Genomic DNA, 23,765 nt, shown 5'->3' on the forward strand with positions numbered 1-23,765 from the left:
GCATGTTCCCTGTCAGGTTTGCAAACTACAGAAAGCAGATGTGACTTTATTTCTTTTTGTTTCACATGCATGTTTGATAACATTTTACGTTGTAGATTCAGACATTCCAACATTGGCCTATTTTAGAATCACTGTGACCGTAGCATTCATTTACATCCAATTATTATTATTTTTTTTGCACTGGTTTTCTTTCCATCTGAAGTATTCTTCTTTTTGTCCATTTTGTAAGGAAGTTTAAAAAAATTGTCACAATTGTTGGTCATATCACACCAAGCATCATATCACATTCACAGGCAATGATAAGTAAGTATAGACTAAGAATGCAGGTATGTGTTAAAACCCTTGACTGCTATGTGTTGCATTAACCATTTTATAATTCATACTGAATTTAATTTTTTCATTATTTGAGTTTGTAACATTTTATTTAATATTGATTTTAAAATTTAAATTTAAAAATTGAACAGTCTGATTTTGCAGGAATATCTGACCTGCAGTTTGCTAATTTAATGGAATAGTAAGCTAGTAATATTTTGGCCACCAGATATTTGGTCACTTACAGTAACATTGATTAATTATCTCTAGGTTTTATAGTGCTGTCTTGTATCTCCCACCCTAAAAGCCCTTCTGATGACTCATTGTGGCACAGAGCTATGACAGGCGGCCAACTAGTTAGCAATCATTTATCAAATGCTTACTATGTACCAGGCACTATGCTAATTTCTGGGAATACAAAAAAAAAAAGGGACAAAAAAGAATCCCTACTTTCACCATAAATTCTGCCGGTCCTAGCAGTCTGGAAGGCTTCATGTGAGGGTGTAGGGTCTAGGTATGAACCTGTGAACCAATCCAGTATTATTTGCCAAGGCTTTTCACCCATTTGGCTGAAGCATCATGAATTTGGAAAGATGGGTGGGAGGGCTTAGTCACTCTAGAAATTCTTTGACTGTCTCCTAGAGAGATTATAATCTTTTTGGAGCAACCACTTCCATCAGTGCTAGCTCAGATTCTTGAGTTACTGAAGTATTCTACTGTTTGTGGATAGTTCTGCAAGAAAGTGTAATACATGGCATGTTTCTTTGAGGGTCTTATAGTCTGTTTTTCTATGGGTCAGCACAAAGAAGATAAAAGCAGAGATGAGGTTAGTGTATCTCAGTACAGTTTTTTTAAAATAAATTCATGAAAATGAGAAAGAGAATTAGATTTGGGGAATAGTTAATAGTATGATTCAGTTGAAGTATCAACTTCATGAAAGGCAAGAATGTGAAATAACACTGGAAAGGAAAATTGGAGCTGGAATGTGAGGGCTTGGAAAGGTGGGGAGTTTGTATTTTATACTACAGGCAATAGGGAGGTATTGAAAGTTTTTCAGGAGGGAAATGCTTATATCTGTGATTTAAGAAGATTTTCTCAATTGATTACAGATTATTTTCTCTCCTATGTAGAAGATGGATTGGAGTGGGTAAAGATGGAAGTAGAAACTAATTAGAGGGCCACTGTAGTAATTCAGGCCACAAGGGAGGGCTCTCTGAACTCACATGGCTGCTGTTTAAGTGGAGAGATGGCAAAAATCTGCCAAACTTGGTGGATTTGGAAATCACTGGGATTGGCTAACTTGTAGTTGTGAGAGGTTAAGGAAAAGGAACTTTCTGAGGTGATGACCTCAAGTGACCAGGAAAATAATTGTTTGGAGATATTAATGGAATACAGGTTCAGTATGACTCAGTATTATAGTAACTATATAAGCTATTGCTACTGTGGCCTACATTGAGAGGGATAGTTTCTAATACGGAGTTAATAGTCCCTCTGCATCTCCTTTTGACAAATGAGAAAGCGCATGGCTAAGAGGTTAATTGACTTGCCCATGGACTCATGAAGTAGGATTGAATCCAGGTCTTCCTAACTCCTGAGGTACTACCCCTTTTCCTACCAACCCATCTGACCTCTCATAAAACATGTAGTGATACATTGTAATAGTAGACTGTCAGGGCTGCTGTCTTATTAGGCAGATTTAGAAAATATTAGTTATTTTTGTTAACCAATTTTCATGTATTGATTTTAATGTAGTTTTAAAGTTGTGGACTTTATTACGAAGTTGATTGCTTTTATATTACTAAATTCCAACTCCAAAGATAGCATGCTTACATTATTGAATACTATGCAAATTAATTTCAGCAAATGTGCAATAGTTTTTCTAATCTAATCACACCATGGATTGAGTAAGAGGTTTTACTATTACTATCCATTAATCAATGTAAGTAAGGTATAAAATTTCAAAACTTGCAGAGCTAGAAAATAATTTATCATTTTTCTTGATACACCATTTTATTTATACGGTGGTATAAAATAAGAAATATTAGGGAGTATTCGTTTAAGACTGACTTTCTATTGGGTCATTGAGTATAATTTGGAAGACACAATAAAAACAAACTGGTTTGACAGTTTTATTCTGATTAAATTATCATTTTTATTTAAATATTTTGATGATCATAATAGCCTCTATGTAGAAAGGTCATCTTCCAGCCAAATATCTAACTTTAAGCAATGAGAAACTGAAACCAATAGAGAGGTGATCTATTTGCCCTATCTTTTTTCTGTCTTATTAGCATGGTATCTCTCTCCAAAAATTCATTGAATTAATAAAAGAAGAAGTTTGTATGTATTGGGGAAAACAGCATTGGATTTGGAGAGAGAAGCTGTGAGTTCAAATCCAAATTCTTTCAGTTACAATTTGTGTTTAGAGAAGTCACCAAGCCTCTCTAGGCAGTAAAACAGTTCTATGATCTCAGTCATTTCTAACAATAGAAATTCCTACCAATTGCTTGTAAACTTCTGCAGACAGTAGAGAACCCCACTCCTACTTTATTGTATCCACTGTTTTACTTGCTATTATGTCTATTTCTATCTGTGGATGTGTTTTTTAACATCTTTATTGATTCAACCCAATTAGGTGCTTGGCTGAAAGTAAAGAAATAGTTGATACTTTCAAATAGGTAAGGGTAAGTAATTATATTAATGATTGGTAGAGCTTCCTAATCAAGTAGGCTTCTCTGCATTTGCTGGTTCTCTATGATCTAGTCTTTTAGGGGACTCCCAAAATCCAACTTCTAATCCTGACTATTGAAATTGGTCCAAAATGAGACCATACATTGCACTCAAAATATGAAATTCTTCCATGGACTTTTCTGTGCAAGATCTTGGGCCAGAGACTCCTCCAGGATAGATAAAGCCAAATGCTGAATTGTGCTTCTCTCTTTTTTTAAAGTTGTTTAATACTTTTCTAAAGCTTTGGTAGGAGATGCATTTAATCCTTTTCTTTTGGGAGTTTTTAACTGAGCAACTTCAATCCCATGAAAGTATAATGTTTAGGCTCAATAGTAATTTCTCACTTTTAGAACAAATGAATAGTGAATATATTCAAGGGCATCACTTAATTTACTTTATATTCATTTACATGTATTTTGTACAAGGATACAGTGGAAAACAGGCAAAATGAATATGAATATGTCATAGGGAAACTCTCAACAGAGTACTAGATTTTAGAATAGATGAGATTTTCTATCTGTATACAATTTATATTAATGTCTGTGGTCTCATCATTTTAGGGAATTCTGATATGAGAACTCTCAACCAAAACAGATTGCAGCTCATGTATGACTTAGTAGATAATTCTGGTTTCTTAATTGCTAAAATCCATGATCTGTTCTTGGCCTTCATTCTTCTTAAACTGTCTGCAAGGTTTTGATAGTGGTGATCATCCCTTAATCATGAAGAAAACTTTTTCTTCTTTTGGCTTCTCTTTGCTACTGTTTTCTTTTCTTTCTCATGCCTGTCTGATAAGTCTTGAGTTTCCTTTGCTAAATTATAAATAATTTGCAGCCTCTTACACTATGGTATCCTCCAAAGCATACCTATGCTTTCTTGTCTTTTTTTTTGTATACTTTATCCCGTGATGGTCTTATCAGCAACAAAGATTCAGTTTTCATCTATATGCTGATGAGACACCCAAATCTATATATCCTGCCCTTATTTTTCTCTCAAACTCCTTTGTGGTATTTACAACTGCCTGTTAGACAAATTCTCTTTCTCATCTCATCTCTCTCTCTCTCTCTCTCTCTCTCTCTCTCTCTCTCTCTCTCTCTCTCTCTCTCTCTCTCTCTCTCTCTCTCTCTCTCCCTCCCTCTCTCTCTCTCCTTCCTTCTCTCTCTCTCTCCCCCCTCCCCTCTCCCCCCCATTCCCATATATTCCTATTCTAAAAAAAAACCCTCTCACTTCATCTGTCCTTGAGAAGGTTACTTACAATAATTGTGCTTCCACTTTTTTTCCCTCTCATTTCTTAACTCTTTGCAATAGGGATTCTGACTTAATCATTTGACAAAATGCCTTTCTTTAACATTGCTGGTGATCTCTTATTTGCCAAATCTAATAGCCTATTCTCCATTCTCATCTGTCTACCTCTCTGTAGCCTTCGTCACTGTTGCTTGTCTTCTCCTTGATGCTCTTTTCTGTCTAGGTTTTCAGGACACTCTCTATTCTGGTTCTTCTGCCTGTCCAGTCCTCTGCTTCCTCACTAGATCTTTTTCCAAGTCATATCTCCTAACTTTGGGTGTCCCAAAGGGCTCTGTCCTGGGCATTCTTCTCTTTCCTTGAGAGTATTTCACTTGATATTCTCAGTAGCTCCTTTGGTTTCAATGATCATCTATATGTAGATGACTCCTTGAACTATTTGTCGAGCCTAACTTCTCTCTTTCATCTGCAACTACCTATTAGAGATCTCAAACTGGATGTCCTGTAGACTCTTAAACTTTACATCTTTCTAGTCTTCTTATACCTTACTCCCTTCTCCATACTCTGTGATAGAGTGACATTTGTGCATGTATGTATATGTAGCACTAGAGAGAGATAGAGACAGATTGACGTTCAGTAGTTATTTACATAGAGATAGTAATCGAGTCTGGGAACCAAAGAGATCAGGCAGGTATCAGAGTAGAGAATAGAGAAGAGAAAGGAGCACAAGAAAAAGCTTTTAGGCACATCTGATTTTTGGAGCCTGTTGATGATAAACCAGTGAAGGAACCTTGGGTCAATTAGTCAGCAAGATTGGAGGACTAGCTGCGGACAGTAATGTGGAAGTACAGACAGACAGACACACACACACACACACACACACACACAATCATTTATATTCTCTCACGCTCACATCCACTTGCACAAGCTGAGTAACAGAAAAACTATGTAGCATTGTATCCTGTTATAATTCATTACCTGTGGTTGAAGCTAGTGCAGTTAGAAAAATTTAACAATCTGGTGAAATGTGTATACTTTGTGGTCAACTATTTTATAGTTTCTAAGGATTATCCACATTGGGGGTTACTGTGTCAAAAATAAATTCAGTTTTTCATTTTTGTCTTTATGCCCAAGGTATGTAACACAGTACTTTGCACATGGTAGCTAATAATGAATGCTAATTGAATTGGGGAGGGGGCAGATGAGGAAGAAAAGTTTAAATGACTTATTGATGTCATACAGGTATTAAGTGGCAAGGCTAGGATTCCGAATCAGTGTCCTTTCCAGCACAGCACAAACTCCTTATGTGTATACAGTAAAGGGAGAGAGTTTAAGTCCCTTTTTCTGTTTATCCATACCTTGGATGGTATAAAGGAGAAGCCTGATGGTACATGTGGGAAAGAACCAGGGTGGGGGAGGAATAAGAGGAAGGGTAAATTCTTGTTGAGTTTAAGTTAGGTCTTAGTGTGGCTTCATCATTTTATTGTAAAATTTATGAATTCTTAGAACGAGATGCATATTCATATATAGTTAGAAAATGAATTTCAAAATAAAATTGAAATGATTTTTAATTATCTACTATTGTGTGCCTATTCACTAACTCAAAATCAACTCTTTTGCAAGATCATTTTAAAAATATGGTCTGTATGTTTGTATTGTTGCTTTCTCCTCCACCCCACCCATGCCCCCCATGGTTTGAATTCAGATAGAAATGTTACTCAAATTGGAAGCTGGAATAAAATTGCAGTATATTTAGGGGCATTACCATTTGTAGGATAAAGGAATGGGAGCTAGGAAGTGAACTCATCTTCCCCTTGTAGACAGAGCTCATGAACCATCTTTATCATGAAGCCTTTTGAGATTCCCACCCCCACCTCCCAAACTACCTTGTAGTTAACCACTTTGTATTGATCCTCTTTGTACAGTATATACTTAGATATGTCTGCATCGTCTCTCCCATCCGAATATGACTTCCTTGCAAGCAAAGATTATTTCCTTCTTTATTCGTGTATCCCCAGAGCCTAGCGCAGTGCCTGGCGTATGTAGACACTTAACAGATGCTTGCTGATTGAGTGATTCTTGAGCGGAGCCTGGATCTAGGGCTTAGAAAAAGGCATTTATAAAATCTCTGATGCCATCATATGGGATGTCTTTCAAAGGTTTTTTCCTTAAAGTTTGAGTTATGCACATAACTATGTCTGAGAACAGTATGTGAGCACATAATTAAAATCCATATAGAGTACAGTTCTGTGTGATAGACCTCATGATGAGCAAAACTAAACTTGAAGAGTTTTTTTCTGGGTAGATGTAAAAGGCAGGACACTGTCTTTGTGTCACATGTCATTTACGGAAATCCCTAACAAAGATTTTTTTTTTTTGCTATGAAATAGGAAAAAGAAGCATTGTTTTCCACATCCTTGTTAAGATGCATATTCTGTTTGGCTAGTGACTGTGATGCTTATGGAGAGAAGAGATCAACCTGATAGGTTTTGTTTGATTATTTCATTTCTCTGATTTAAAGAGACGACATCAAAGTTACACTTATTGCTATTTCATATACGGTTTGTTTTAGAGTGATTCTGTTTTGAGTATTTGTGCCATTTTCTCTTTCTGCTTTTAAAAAATTAAGTTAAAACTTAAGTAGTAACTACAGCTTCACTTTGAAGGTGCCATCAGTCTGCACTTGTCTTCCCCGTTGCAATGTGAACTCCTTAAGAGTAAGGGCTGTTTTTGCCTTTCTTTTTTATGTCTATCAGCCCAATGCCAGGCACATAGTAGGTGCTTAATAAATGCTTGTTGACTGAAGGAAGGAATGTAAGTGTATCAATAGTGCATTGCTTTTCCTCTTGATTTTGATTCGGTGGTTTTAATTACATTTGTACAGACTACCAAAAATTCCTTTTGGTTATGTAGTGATTTCTGTTTAGCTTATCAAATATAGGTGTCTTTCGTGTATTTATATCCAATTGTACTTCTTATTGCCCAAAGCATGGAAAGCTAAAGTCTGTAAGTAATTTATTTTCAGTGTGTAGTGTAAACTGCTGCGCTGTATATACATTTTATATTTATGTCAGGAAAGGGTTGCAAAGGGGTGCTTTAAAACCACCTTTTCAGCTCTAAATAGCTATTGTGTACATATGGTAAGGTACTGCTGCTTAACAATTAGTAACTGCTTTGATGAAACTAAATTACATGTTTAAGTTCCCATCAGGAAGTCGCTTCACATATCTGTATTAATGTATTCAAGGCTCGAGAAGGAAAGTTAATTTTCCAGCTTAAATATTTAATTCAAGCTTAAAATTTAGTCTGTAATTAGAGCTCCCAAATGGCAGGAACATGGAGTATTTGTCCATTTTAATTAGATTGTTGTTTACCTATTAATTATATATCATATCTTGTCATATAGTTTTGATGGTAACAGATGGTGCTAAGAGTTAGTAAGGGTTTGAACAAAATAAGATTCCACATGATTTATTAAGTTGCACTTTATTAGTGAGTGGTCTGCTTTAGTCAGGTTATTCTGAACAAAAACTTTTAAGCATTTCACTAATTTTAGTAATTATTCTTTTGGGGGTTTTAGGAAACATTTAACTTTAGAAAATCTGAAATTAGTGATTTCTGTTTCAAAAGAAAATGGATTGCTTTTTAGATATTTTTCTGTTTTCCAGAGTTTATACAGTGGTAAATTTTTTTAATAGATGTTGAGGGTGAATAGATATAACTAATAATCTAAATGAACAATTGGACTTTTATTAAATGGGCAAAAAAAATTGACACAAGACAATTCATGTATAGCAGTGTGATTTGAGTGATATATGTATGTGCACATATATAATGACTAATGTTTTCAAAACTGCTTTTATGTTATATTACTTGAGAGACAACATGGTACTTTATTTTGTAAGAACCTATCTAGAAGAGTTGTGAAGGTTATGAGAAAATGGCCTTTTTAATGGACATAATATAGATTCATGTGTCCAACTTGATATGGTATGTGCATTTTTATAAATCCAGATTATAAAAATCTCTTCTTTTCCATTTACTCGTATTACAACTTGAAGAATGCTTTAATCTTCTTTTGTGATTGATCTTCATTAGGTGATAACTCCTGATACTGTAGCTTGATGTTTTATGGCATTTAATGATTGGTAAGCAAGCATTTCTTTGTGAATCTGCTCACTTACCCTGGGTGAAACCTTTCCCAAAATGAAGGATCCTTTTGGCTGGAAACAATTACCATTTTATTGATCTATTTAGAAAGTTTGGGGCTTCTTACATTACTTTTTCTTAACCTATGGTCATCATTGGAAATCTAAATGCTAAATAATATATGTTGAAATAACTAAGCGCTGTGAAGTTATAGTCAACAATGCGCAATATTTTGAAAAATGTGAAAATATAAACATAATGTTTTAAAATTATATTCTTACTGCCAGACCAATCCTAGAAAACTATGTCTAATATTGTTTCTATGTCTGGTATTGTTTTCTTTGTTCTTACTATTTTCAGTTCATACAATTTTCAGCCATTTAGTCAAAAATTTTATATAAATCTCTCTTTTCCTGTGTCTTTCAGGTGATTTTTCCCCCTAAAAAGTAAAAAAAAAATCATTTAATAGCAATAAATACCTTTTAAATATTAGACAAAAAAAATTTCACCTTATGAAGTATGTAGTACAAGTATCATTATCCCTAGTTTATAGCAATAAATACCTTTTAAATATTAGACAAAAAAAATTTCACCTTATGAAGTATGTAGTACAAGTATCATTATCCCTAGTTTACAGTTAAGGAAATTGAGGACTAGCCCCAGATCACTCATCTAGTAGATGTTAGAGCCAGAAGGCTCTTGTTTCACCAACTGAAAGAAAACTCAAAAAGAATATGTGCTAAGGACATGGATTCACCTTTTTTTTTTTTAGTAAAGCCCTGAGCATGACATAAAAAAATTAATATTTTAGTTAATGTATCTAAAACTTGTTAAGATAATGTTTATATTATATGTATCTTGTTTTCATTACTATGTTGTAAATGTATTGAAGATGTGATTGTCTTATATACACATACAAGATATTAAAAAGTATAGTGCTGTTTGAAGCTATTTCACACACAGAGCTTAACTTGCAATTTCATACTTTTATGAGAGAGAGAGGAGGGAGAGGGACAAGAAGAGAGAAGGAAGGGGTGTGAGAGAGAGAGAGAAAGAGAGAGAGAGAGTGTTTGCTGAAATGTCTGGCACATAAGTGCTTAACAATGCCTTTTGATTTAAATTTGATTGTTTTTTATCTTTGTCATATATTTATCATGCATAAAATTTTACTTTTGTGCTCTCTTAATATACCCACTGTTCTAATCGTGCAGGTTTTATCATGGCACATGTGTTCAGTATGGATAGTTCAATAGAGTAGTATATTATTTATATAATATTTTTAAGATCCATGCATGATATGGAGCTGAGGTGGCAAGCACACTTGGTCCAATTTCAGCCAACAACACTCTGGAGAAACCAGATTAAAGTATAGTTGGGAACTATTTAAAAAAAACAAATAAAAATACAGTAGGACATAGATAATGTTAATATGTGATTTTCTAAGTTAATACATGCCTCACAGTGATCCTTTAGTGTCCCTTTTTTCTATCTGAGTTTGATATCATTGCTGTAGATAGTGTTCTATGCAGATATTTTTGAACTTGGTTTTATTTTATCACCATGTGACTGTGGCACAGAATCAGTTCAGTTTGATCAATAAAGAGAGCTAACTGATTTGTACTGTTTTTTTAAATCATTGAGATTATCACCTTATTACTGGTTTTTAGAAAAGCATTTTCTTAAAAAACAAAGCTCAGATCATGCTATAACATAGAACAGTAGTTTTCAAAGTGTGGTCCAAGAACCTAGTGAGGTCCTCAAGACTCTTTCAAGGTATCCTTGAGTTCAAAATGATTTTCAGAAGTAATACTAAGACATAATATGATAAATATCAATAAACAACCTACATAAACCAAAGCAGTTTGGGAGGGGTCAGTTTTGAGAGAGTAAAGGAGTCCTGAAACAAGTTTAAGATACTGACATAGAATGTTAGGTTTTAGTTTTACTGCGTGGCAATACATTAATAAGGAAGAATGTCAAAGGATAAGATGGGTTAAGGCACACGTTAGAATACAAACAGACAGTTTGCATTTTCAGCACTACAGCCCTTTATGAAAATAAGGAACTGTTTTATTCTTTTGGCACAGTTCATCAAATATAAACTGTACCAGTCTGAATCTAAAATAGAAGATAAATTGAAAAGCATCATTTACTCTTGTTTTATGGATTTTTTGGAAAAAATTTGTAAGATACAACTGAGGCATTCTTTATGAAGAAATACTTGTGAAAAAAATAACTCAAAAAAGAACTTACAGTTCAATTTCTTTTTCCACAGCAAATAGCAATAGTCATGGAAAAAATTATTGCTTCTTTTGATCAATATTCTGTAATCAAATGCATATTCAATTAAATTTCATTAATAACAAATAAACAGTGTATTTTGGCAATGAATTTTTCTTTAGGGTATGAGATATTGAAACAACTTTGTCCTGTTGGGTTTTTTCCTCCATAGCCCAGGGAGGTTTTACAGTCAAAATATCACTTCTAATTTTATTTAAAGTGTTGATCATGAGTTTATTTTACCTTTTTGAGGAAAATCAGAACACAGTCACTGGCTATGTTTTTGGAAGTAATTTGTAATTTTTCTTACTTAGTATTGCTTATTCGTATCAATATAAGTTAATGTTATACAGGGAAAGGAATTGATTGGACCAGTGATTGCTTTGAAGTAAGGATCTTCCAGTGAGAAACTTTATCTACCCCTTAGTCTTTAGTTGTCTAACACTGAGACATTGTGATCTACTGAAGGTAGACCTATGTGACCTAAGTGACCTATAATTATATATAATATTTCAAATCACAAATCTTTATTTTGCCAGTAGTCAGTAAACATTTATTAAGTGCCTACTGTGTACCTGGCGTTGTTCTAAGTGCTAGGGATACAGAGAAAGAAAAAGAAAGACAGTTCCTGCTCTCAAGGACTTTACAATAAAACAGGAGAAGATAGTACAGAAAAGGAAGCTGAAAAGGGCAGGTTGGACAATGGATTATCACTTTATTGTGGCCTTATTATTTTTTTTGTCATTTTTTAAAAAACAAGTTTCAAATGTCACGCTATGACATAGAATAGCAGTTTTCAAAGGGTGGTCCAGAGCCTACTGAGTGACACAAGAAGGTGCCCAGTGTGTGGCAGTGACATTCCTGGAGTCCAAAGCAAGCAGAGCTACCGATGGGAAATGGAGAGCGGCGCGAAGCTCTGGGTTGGATTTGGGAGGCGTTTAACGGGTGGCCCTTCAGTCAGAGGGGAGAGGTGACTGAGGGTGCTGAGAAGGCACTGAGTGTCAGAGCGCCCTGATAATGAGATTTTGGGGGATGTGCTTATCCTGGGTGAAGGTTGATGTTCCTGGAGCCCAGATGAAGTAATGGAACTGGGGGAAGATGGAGATCGTAGAAGGTAATGTTTTGCATAATTTATCCATTTTAAGGATTATTTTTGAGATACGTATTTAAGAGTTATATTGACCATCAAGTATAGACTGAAAATGTCAGGCTTATGGTTACTTCTTTGTCTTTGGAACACCACACCTTAGGTATTGTCAGCACTTCTTGAATGCTTGGCTGCTTAAATGTAGGCCACTGGACACATATATGTGAACGTAAAGAAGTTAATAAGTACTAGGTTATGTCATATTTAATCTCCAGATGATGTGTCAGTTTACCTGGGTCTATTGGAATAGTTTTTAATCCTGAGAGGAAAAAAAGACAAATGTCATTTATTTCTGGTAATAGGAAATGGAAATAAACTGATCAATTGAAATCCCAGACCATCCAAAACATTGTTATATCTACTTACTAGTTTCTCCTTTATTCAAATTTTGAATGAGACTGGTTTCAAAATGTAGCGAATAAGTTTCCTTTCCTTTCCATTTCCGTTGTAATGAAATGAGAGGCGATATTAAATGGTTTCAAATTTAAAATCAGCAATTAGCGTGGATAATACCTACATCAACAATATAAAATTCCTAATAAAATTTTTTTAAGTGCAGCTGATAAATATATTCCTTTATTGGTTACTTAGAGGAGAAAATGTACACTTTATGGAAAGGTTAAAAATTATTGGCATAATCAGGAGCCTAGAAAGTGTGTAGAAATTGTTGAATTGACTAAATGTTGGGCACCTGGTTTTTTTTTAAAGTACTTAAAAAGAAGTACATTTTATATCATTCTTAACACATTCTCTTATAACACTGAAGCTGGTATGCTGTGACTCTGATTTCATCTCACACAAACACAGCAAAGACAATAGCAGCTTCTTCTGGAGGTTTCAGAAGTCAGAATTTTTTATAAAGGTAAAAATGAGAATGTGAAGCCAGCATAACTTATAAAAATTTTCCTTTCCCCTGATATTTGTAATCTATGTAGCAGTTCATTTGCAGGCCAATTTTGAAGGATATTTTTTCTGTACACTTTGGTTCCCTTTAAACATATGAATTTCAGTTTTGTCGTCCTAATTCAAACCATGAAAATATGCCCTGTGACAATCCCATTCTGCTGAGCCTTCTTCCCAGAGTCCAGGATCCAGTTCATTCAGTCTCCTTGCTGTTCTTAGTATGGGACAGCCTACCTGCCATCTCCAGGCTTTTTCACAGACTGCCCCTCAGGTCTGAAATTTGTTCCCTGCCCATTTGTACCTCACATCAAAGCTGAGCTTCATAGCCATCTTCTTTGTGAAGTTCTTAATCCTCTTGCTGCTCATAGGATATTTCTCTCCCCCCTATCCCTCCTCATTTTTAAAATTTACTTTTCATATATTTTGTATTTCTCAGTGTATATCTTTTGGTGGATAGTAAACTTGACATCTGAGGCAGGAAGACTGCCGTAGATCTGTTCCTGAAACATCTTAGCAGTGGAACACAGGTTAAGTCACTTAAGCCTAAAGCCTCCAGGCAATTTCCTAAGAGGGAAAAGTGGTTGGTAAAGGGAGTACCCTAAAGGACTGAAATCAACTTGTGATATTTAGGTCATATTTAAGGTTCAATCAATCACTGAGTATTTATCAAACTCTTATGTGTGGGACAGTGCATTAAGTCCGCACATGTACAATCATACACACGTACGTACAATCATACACACATACATATATACACATATACATATATACACATATGTAAACATACAAGTAAGCCCCATATGAGATGTAGGGCTGTACACATATAGACACAAACATTTCTTTTTAATCGTCTTATTTTATTAGCTCGCAGAAGGTAGGAACTATTTTATTCTTGATTTTGTGCTCCCAGGACCTAGCAGAGTGCCTCCTGCATAAGAAAGCTTAATAAATGCTTGTTGATATGTTGATTAAAACCTTAAGTATGGATGACCAAGCTCAGCCATGGTGTGTCCCTCATTTCTTTATGCCACAGTGGAATTAATTTCTCATAGGTTTATCTTCATTTCCCTCTATTTCTGCATTCAAGTTAAACACATTTATTAAAGCACCTACTTTGTACAAGGCATTTTGACTTTGGGGATACAGTAACAAAAATCATTTTCTGCCCTGGATTGCATTTTGTTGTTGTTGTTTGTCCTTCTTTCTCAAAGAGGACCATAACATCAGGGAGATGTTGCCATGACTTGCAAATGAATTGACTTTAAGTGAGGGAGGGCTGTGCAAAGTAATCAGCTTCACTTTCTCCACTTGAGCCATCTGGTTCCAGTGGCAAGATATAGATCAATATGACTGGGGATGGCCCCCATGTTTATTGGGTGGAAGTACAACATGTATACGGATAAATGCAGTGTTGTTTGTCCTTCCTTCTTGAACCACACCAGTGACATCATGAAGATAATGCCTTGTGAATTGGGTTTAACTGAGGCAGAGTCAGCCTCATTCTCTTCTCAAGAATTGTCAGAGTTCAGTGGCAATACAAAAGTCAAGACAACTGGCTATGGTCTGGGATGCAGTGGGTGACTTTGGCCTTTCTAAAATAAGGTCTTTCCCAGGTCTCAGTTTGTCTGAGGCAACACCCATTGAGTGACTAAGGGCAAAGTAAGAAGTAAGACAAAAGATGGCCCAATTTACCGTTATAAAAATACCTGTCCAGAAGGGGAACACCTTCTACTTCTGGCCAGAATAGAAAACAATTGCTATTTACACTCATTCTAAGCCATCAAAACCTAAACAATGAGCCATGGAGGCTTAGGCTGGAAGCTATTATTGGTTATTCAATGAAAGCCAGAGTGATTTGGATTTTAAGGCTTTGTCTAGTAGCCCACAATGGCCTACAATGAAACGCAATGGGCTAAGGTGTAAACAAATTACAAAGTATTTTTAAGAGGGGAAAGCCTTAACATCTGGATGAATCAGGAAAGGCCGTTGGTAGGAGGCCTTTGTTCAACTTTATAAAGGTCATAATTTTATTATTGTAAGTAGTACCACCATTAGCAAAGATAGTCATTGTTTCTGTATACACACAGGTCATCCTTTATCTGGTGGCCAGCCTTCTTGAAATGAACTTCTTTCTATGTAGCTGAGCTCTGGTCTCTGACAGTAATCCCTGAGCTTCTTTATGAAGCCTTTCCAACTTGGTATATCTACAACCTATGGTTGTCCTCTTCCACATGAATTGTTCAGGCTGTAATAGCTATTTGTTACTGTTGGAATGCAATTAAAGGTGTTAATTTTAAGTTGTGGAACCTATTATGCTCTGCTTTCCGTTGAGATTTCCCCTTTCCTGTGATCCTATGTTTCAATTAAAATAACCAGATCAATTGTTTAAATTGTTTTGAAACTGGATCATCTGAGGTTTGGGACAAAATTGTTCCTTATTAATAGTCCAGTTTGGGTGTTGATTTTGTTTTCTTTTCTGCAAATGCCACCTTTTATTAATACATTGCCATATAAATTTATTGCAGAATAAGAATTGTTGTAAAGCAGTCCAGTTTAATGTGGCCCATACTTCTGAGGTCAGACTAGAACTGTCTGTGGGAAGTGTGTTCACAATCACTCTGGCCCCAGACGACCATTAAGACTTTCAAATGAATGGACAGCAGAGCTTCAACTGTATCAAAACAGTAGACAGCTTGGTAGACAGGATATAAAACTGCTGGGTTTGGAGTCAGGAGAACTGGGTTGAAATCCCAACTGAGGTACTTGTTAGATTTGTGTTTATGGGCAAGGCACTGAAGCTCTCCATGTCTCTCAGTGAGAATATGAAGCCAGCACAAGTTGGGGGAAGTAATATTTGTACTACCAGCTTCAAGGGATTGCTGCCCAGGGAAGTGTTTTATAAGTTTAAAGTTCCATGTAAATATGAGTGGTGGTGGTTGTTCTCCACTTGTCTTTATGTCTCCCGAGTCTTGCACAGCGTTCTTCACGTAGTAGGCATTTAATAAACATTCCTTGGATTGGGCTGTTGTCACTATGTAGAGAATTGCATTGGTCCTGTGGGGATTTCCAGTATTACCCCCATAACCACTGGTGTGGCATTGGGGGAGGGTGTTCTTGGGCATAGAGTTCTCCTAAACTGAAAACTTGTTTTTAAGTGGAGAAGCTGTTTCTTTAGCTGTCTTGATTTCAGTCTGTTTCATCTAGTTTTGTTTGAGAAGAGAAAACTACTTACTATTATCTGTAAAATTACTCTTTCATGCAGATATCAAGATATATACTAAGCCTTCAGGTTAAATAGTTCTGTGGGTTGTTATTGTGGTTTTTAAAGATTTTTTTTAAAGTTTTATAAGTGCCAATTTTTTATAATATTACAAATTGCTTAAAATATTTTCTCTAGAAATTATCCTTGATGTGATAATTCAACAAGCATTTATTAAGTGCCTTATATGTGCAGGGAACTGAGGATATGCAAAGACAAAACAATGAAAACCATTGCTGTTTTCATGGAGCTAGAATAGCTCACATTTCTTTTAAAGTTTACAGAGAACTTCTCTCACATCACGTATTTGTTGTTGTATCATCTTTGCATATATTGATTGACAAATGCTATGACCTTCTATTTCAGCCTACTTTATCTTCCCATATTAAATACTTTTCAGAATTTTGTTAGAAGAAAACATGACCTTTGCTCTTCAGGACCTCTGACTGAAGGATGGAGTGAAGAGCTCTTCCCAAAGCCTTCATTTAAAGAGGGCATTGTGGCCATCCAGTCTCCTCCTTTGCCACCTTCTACATCCGTTCCTGCACTGGGCTACCTTCTCTTTCCCCCTGCCCTGCCTTCGGCTGCTTTTGGTGTATTGTCTTCCTCCACTGGACCATAAGCTGCTTCAGGGCTGGGACTGTCTTTTTCTTATAAGTATCCCCCAGTACTTAGCACAGTGCTGGCAAATAGTAGGTGTTTAATAACTGTTAATTGACTGCCTTTGAGCCTACATGATAGAAGAACACAAGTGTACATAAATAAAAACGACAACCATTCACATACAGTCAGATTCCTCTGGCATATGAGGCCTCTCACAGTCTGGATCCAGTCTCTCTTTCCAAGCTGATGACATATGATTTTCCCTCGCATACTTTGTGTTACTGGCACACTAAGGTTGTTGTTGCTTCTCATAGGTGATATTGCCTCTCCCAGTTCCATGACCTTACACAGGCCTTAACATCATGCCTGTCTGTCATGCTCTTATCTTTCACTCTGCCTCTTGGTACTTCTACCTGGTTTTCCAAGGTTCAGCCCAAATGTCATCTCCTAGAAGAAGGACATTTCCACATTTCTTCACTTTTTCCGAACTCATGGAAATTACTTTGAATTTATTTTTCATTTACTTATTTGTGTACATATTGTTTCCCTGAAGTAGACAGTAAACTCTTTGAGGGCAGAGACTGGTTAATTTTTTTTTTTTGTCCTTCCTGTGCCTGGGATAGTGCCTGAAATAGGTAGTTAATAAATGCTGGTTGAAATGAAGTATAGTTGAACAAATATGGGCCAAGAAATAATTGAAATGTGAGATTTCTCTGGAAAGATTTCATGGAGATGGCAAATACTGATTTGCAAAGAAAGGTTTAGCTTAAAGTTTTACTCAACTGGAAAGGTATGAGTTCTATCTATCTTTAGACTCACCTAATCCCATTTTCTTCATAAAGTCTCACAAAAGCCAGCATGAAGCAGTTATTATCTGTTCTGTACCATTCATTCAACTGTAGTGAACCATTGATTATATATTTTGAATTCATGACGTAATGATGAGTAAGAAAATAAGTAAAGCATGATGAAGCTTTGAAGATAGAGAAAAAAGCCAGATGTAGAGTAGGAAGCAGTGACTTGTCACCTCCTTTGTTTTGCGGGATAGCCATGTTAGAGACAGTTGAACTACCATACCTCTCCCTTCCCCGATTGTATTTAGCTATAACCATGTTTCCCAAAGACTTCTTTTTGGCTAAGTTGATAGCTGCCTAAGAAAATGGATGTTGAAGATTTAAGGATCAGTAGTTGGAGTAGCAAAATGATTGGGTGTGGAACAGTATTGGCTTATACTATATTACTTTCTGATACCTCTTCCATTATCATGTGCTATATTACTTAAATATTTTATTGTTATTTAACTGTTGACAATTGTCATATCTCATCAACTAGCCAATGAGTAATTTTTCTTCCCATCTAGCAGCAGAGGCAGCTAGGTGGCCCAACAAACAGGGCACTGGACCTGGAATCAGGAATCAAAATGAGCCTCTGACACTTAACTAGCTTTGTGGCCTCCATTTCCTCAAATGTAGAAGGGGATAATAATAGCACTCACTGCCAAGGATTTTTGTGAAGATCAAAGGAAAAATATTTAGAAAGCATTTATCCCAGTGCCTAGCACATAGAAGGTGCTTGATGAGTGCTTCCTCCTTCTTCCCCAGCTCTACTAGAAGTACTTTGAAAAGCCAGAACCATTTCTATACTACTTCTTGGTATTGTATGAAGAACATCATAATTTCCATGTTGTCAACTTTCCATAAACGCTTGAACATGTGATTTACAGGAAGGGGAATATGGCTTAACAAAGAGGAGAAAATGCTATGGTATAATGGACATTGCACTGGACAGATAGAAAATGAAGATTCTCGTCTCAGCCCTCCTACTAACTCCCTATAGTTCTTTAAATCTTTGTAGGCCTTAGTTTCCTCATCTGCAAAATCAGAATTTTTGGCAAAATGTAATCTGTAAGGTCTTTTTCTCTCCAAAATATCATATGACAATTTCTAAGAAAGAATGACATGTGGATATTGCGGACTGGACATATAGGACTGGCTGTCTTGCTATAGTAAATGAATGCAAACATCTAGCTAAGGCAGATTTCTAAGTGGAATAGTCAGGAGATGCATATTCTCTCCCCCTGCCAGTTTAACAGATTATTTTGAGGGCCATAGTTGTACCTTTGAGAACAATGATTATTTTTGTGGTCAGATGTTACTTAATGAACACAACTGCATACAAATTAACTGAAACAAGATAAAATAGCAAAATATATTGACATACATTTAGCCTTAAACTTAATCTTTAAAAATATGTAATAGGTGCTCCTTCTGCTACAGTCACTTGTCTTACATAATTTAGAACTGAATTCACAACATTTGGACACATTCTTTATCATGAAACCTTATTTATGTTGGATATTAAGACTGTCTTTCACACCTCATTTTCCCAAGTCTAGTCTTTATTATATTCCATAGGTTTTAACAGGAGTTAAGTCAAGTGAGTTCCACGACCATTGAAGAATCTATTTCCATCTAGTAGATAAATTCCTTAAGCTTTTGTAATATATAGCATGGGTACAATGTTGTGTTGCAATATTTTATCTTCATTTGGAAATGCTTATAAGTTCTGGATAAATTCTTCTCAGGATATCATTGTATTTATCAGTGTTCATCATTTTCTTAGTAGGGACAAAATTTACAAGCCTAGTGGAAATAAAGACTCCCCCAAATGTGTGTGTGTGTGTGTGTGTGTGTGTGTGTGTGTGTGTGTGTGTGTGCATTTTATGGTCTCATGAAGATGCCAAATCTCTCAACCTCCCCTGAACTTCTTTTAATAATGATTTTAGTATAGCCTTGAATGAAAAAAGCATGTTTCAGCGGTAAAAATGGACTCTTTTCCATTTTCAAAACTATAGTCTTTGTTTTCTTTCCTTTGACAAACATTTTTTTCTTTATAGTAAGATTCTCCTTCTCCCATTAAAATCCTCTCTCACCCCTTAATTTTATTCTTCAGATATCACCCCTTCATTTTCAACTCACCCTGTCCCCCCCCATATATGTATATATACATATGTATAATCTTTTGTTCTTTCCAATTACCCTAATACTGACAAAGGTCTCATGAGTTACAAGTATCATCTTTCCATGCAAGAATGTAAACAGTTCAACCTTAATAAGTCCCTTATAATTTCTCTTTGCTGTTTACCTCTTCATACTTCTCTTGAGTCTTATGTTTGAAAGTTGAATTTTCTATTCTTTTCATCAAGAATGCTTGAAAGTTCTCTATTTCACTGAATATCCATTTCCCTCCTAAAGGATTATACTCAGTTTTGCTGGGTAGGTGATTCTTGGCTGTAATCCTATCTCCTTTGCCCTCTGGAATATTATATTCCAAGCCCTCCAGTCCCTTAATGTAGAAACTGCTAAATCTTGTGTTATCCTGACTGTGTTTCCACAATACTTGAATTGTTTCATTTTGGCTGCTTGCAATATTTTCTCCTTGACCTGGGAACTCTGGAATTTGGCTATAATATTCCTAGGAATTTTCCTTTGGGGATCTCTTTCAGGAGGTGATTGGTAGATTCTTTCAATTTCTATTTTACCCTCTGATTCTAGAATATCAGAGCAGTTTTCCTTCATAATTTCTTGAAAGAGGATGTATAGGCTCTTTTTTGATCATAACTTTCAGATAGTCCAATAAGTGTTAAATTCTCTCTCCTGCATCTATTTTCCAGGTCAGTTGTTTTTCCAGTGAGACATTTCACATTGTCTTCTATTTTTTCATTCTTTTGGTTTTGTTTTACAATGTCTTAATTTCTCATAAAGTCATTAGCTTCCATTTGCTCCATTCTAATTTTTAAGGAAGTAGTTTCTTGAGTGAGCTTTTCGACTTCCTTTTCCATTTGGCCAATTTTTCTTTTTAGGGCATTCTCCTCATTGGCTTTTTGGACCACTTTTGCCATTTGTGTTAGGCTATTTTTTAATGTTTTATTTTCTTCAGTATTTTTTTGGGTTTCCTTTAGCAAGCTGTTGGCTTTTTCATGATTTTCTTCAATCACTCTCATTTCTCTTCCCAGTTTTTCCTCTACTTCTCTTACTTCTCAAAATCCTTTTTAGGCTCTTCTGTGGCCTGTGACTGATTCATATTTTTCTTGGAGGCTTTGGATGTAGGAGCTTTGACTTTGTTGTCTTCTTCTGGTTGTATGTTTTGATCTTCTTTGTCACCAAAGAAAGATTCTATGGTCTGAGTCTTTCTGCGCAGCTTGCTCACATTCCCAGCCAGTTACTTGAGTTTTAAACTCTTTGTTAAGGTAGGGGTCTGCTTCCAGTGTGGAGAATGTACTGTCCGAGCTGTGGAGGTTTTGTGTAGCTGTTTTCAGAGATACTTCTAAGGACCTGTAAATTTTCAGTTCTTCCAAGGTGGTAGGATCAAGGGTGAGGTGTTTACTCCTTTCTTGGCCTGTGCTCTGGTCTGTGAGTGACCACAGACACTCCTTTCTGCCTTGGGACTGTGAGAAGGATTCTCTCTCTACCGCCACTACAAGCTCCACCAGGTCAACCAGAACTGTGACCCAGATCCAAGCACTGGCAAAGCAAGAGATTCCTGCCTCAGCATCAGCAAAGAGATCCCTGCAATCCCCCTCAGATCAGCCGTTCGATTCCCCCCAATAATTGATCCTTTTGGAGGAGATACTTTCAGTACCATAATGGAGTTGGAAGCCAGTATGCGGAGAGTTAAGAAGAGAGGGAGAGAAAAGGAAGTGCAGACACTTGTTATAGATGGCCTTCTCAAGTTTAGACAATAGTGGAGCAGACATGTGGGGTGATATCTAGTGGTGATGGATCAATCGTGTGAGGGTTTTTTTAAGTATGGAGGAAACCTGGATGTGTTTGTAGACATCAGGGAATGAGCCATCTGAGAAGTAGAGATTGAAAATTAGTGAAAGTGAGTATAATAGAGGTGGCAATGTAGGAGACAGGAAAAAAAAAAGGTAGACTCATGAGTACATGTTATAGATATTACTTTCGGCCATATGGGTAGGTGAAGGAGCAGCAGTGACCCAATGTGTCTGAATGTTGTGATGTGAGGAGGTTGGAAGAAGGAGGTGGGGTGGAGCTTGTGGCTAATGATTTCTTTTTTTTTTTCCTATTAAGTATGAAGTGAAGTCCCCAATGAAATGGTTGGGGCAGGGGTGCTTATAAGGAGGCTTGAGGAGAGACAAGAATATATAGAAAAGCCACTATGGAGAGTGGGAAAGCAAATCCACTGTGGAGGAATGGATTGTTTGCCTTGTTCTACTTTAGGCCCAGTTGATATCAAATATCATAAATTAGTTGTGAAACCAATCAACATGGTGTTGTGACTTCCTCCAGCCCTGTCAGCAGTTCACGAAATGGAATGAAACCTATGGGTAGTATGAGTAACTCAACTTTAGAGTTTGACAAGGGAGGATCTGAGAGAGAACAAGAGTCAATAGTTTATAAACGTTTATCAAGCTCTCACTATGTGCCAAGCACCATACTAAGTGCTGAGCATACAAATAAGAAAAAGGAAGATTGTTCCTGCCCTCAAGGACCTTAGAGTCTAATGGAGAAATACAGTACACAAATGTACACTAAAAATCTGAAAGGAGGGATGGAGGATGTTTGGCATAGGGACATGATGTTTGCAGAGCTGAAACCAAGCAGAGCTATTGGTAGAAAATAAAGATTCTGGCATGAAGTTTCTGAGCCCGCTATGAAGGGAGGCTTTTAGGATTGCTCTGCCTGCCAGTCAGAGTGCACCCCCTGTCATTCCCGCTCTCTTGCTTATTTTCAATCTCTCCCTCTCTACTGGCTTGTTTCCTACTGCCTACAAAAATGCCGATGTCTCTCCTATCCTGAAAAAACCCTTACTTGATCCTTCCATTATGCTTGCTAACTATTGTCCTATACCTAGGACTGCCCTTTTTAGTTAAACTTCACAAAAAGGTTGTCTACAATAGGTACCTCCACTGTCCTCTCACTCTCTTTTTAACCCTTTACAATCTGGCTTCCAACCTTATTCCACTGAAATTGCTCTGTCCAAAGTTACCATTGATCTCTTAGTTACCAAATCCAGTGGCTTTTTCTCAATGTTCATTCTCCTCACATCTAGACAGACTTTGACACTATTGATCACTTTCTCCTCCAGGATACTCTCTTCTCTTCATTTTCAGTACATTACTGGTTTTCCTCCTACCTCTCTCACCATTCCTACTCTATCTCCTTGGCTAGATGTTCTCCAGATTACAGCCTCCAAATGTAAGTGTCCCTTAGAGTTCTGTTCTGGGTCCTTTTTTCTCTTCCCTCTATACTGCTTCACTTTGTGATCTCATCAGCTGCCATGGATTTAATTACCATCTTTATGCCAGTAATTTTCAAATCTGCCTTTGCTGCCTCAACATCTCTACAGATCTTCTGCCTTGTAGACATCTTAAACTTAATATGTCTAAAACAGAACTCATTTTCTTTCCCCCTAAACTCTCCCTCACCCCTACCTTGCCTGTCATTATAGAGAGCAACACCATCCTCATAGTCCTTCAGGTTAACAACCTAGGAGTCATCCTGGATTCCTCAGTATCTCTTACCCCTAATATCCAATCTGTTGTCAAGGCCGGTCAGTTTCACCTACTCAGCACCTTTAAATACACTCCCTTCTCTTCTCTGACACTGCCATTCCACTGGTACAGGCCCTCATCACCTTACACCTGGATTATTGCAGTAGCCTGCTGGTGGATCTGCCTCCCTCAAGTCTCTCCGCATTCCAGTCTATCCCCCATTTAGCCACTAAAGTGATTTTCCTAAGATGAAAGTCTGATCGTGCAGCAGGTCTGATTGTGCCAACTAAGAGAAATGAGGAGTAGTGTGTTATAGTCAGTTAACTAGCATTTATTAAGTGCCAACTGTGTGCTGGATACTGTGCTAAGCAAAAGGCAGTCCTTGCTTTCAAGTTCTTTTCAGTATGAGAGAGATAACATGGAAACAACTATGTCCAAGTGAGATATGTGTAAGGTAAGTTGGAGATAATTAACAGAAGGAAGGCACCAGCATTAGGAAGGTTTTGAGGATGACTTCTTGAAGAAGCAGGAATTCTCAGCTAAGGCCTGAAACAAGCAAAGGAAGGTAAGTCATGGAGATGAGGGTGAGAGTTTCAGGCGTGCTAGATGACCACTAAAAATGC

At 36.6% G+C, this 23,765-nt stretch overlaps 1 protein-coding gene across 1 annotated transcript in view; it reads left to right on the plus strand.

Annotated features, from left to right (window-relative positions):
* Window positions 1–23,765, plus strand: part of TBC1D5 (TBC1 domain family member 5) — a 613,691-nt gene that overhangs the window by 177,637 nt on the left and 412,289 nt on the right.

This window comes from Phascolarctos cinereus, unplaced genomic scaffold (genome assembly GCF_003287225.1).
Source record: "Phascolarctos cinereus isolate Bilbo 61053 unplaced genomic scaffold, phaCin_HiC Scaffold_1;HRSCAF=81, whole genome shotgun sequence".
NCBI lineage: Eukaryota > Metazoa > Chordata > Mammalia > Diprotodontia > Phascolarctidae > Phascolarctos > Phascolarctos cinereus.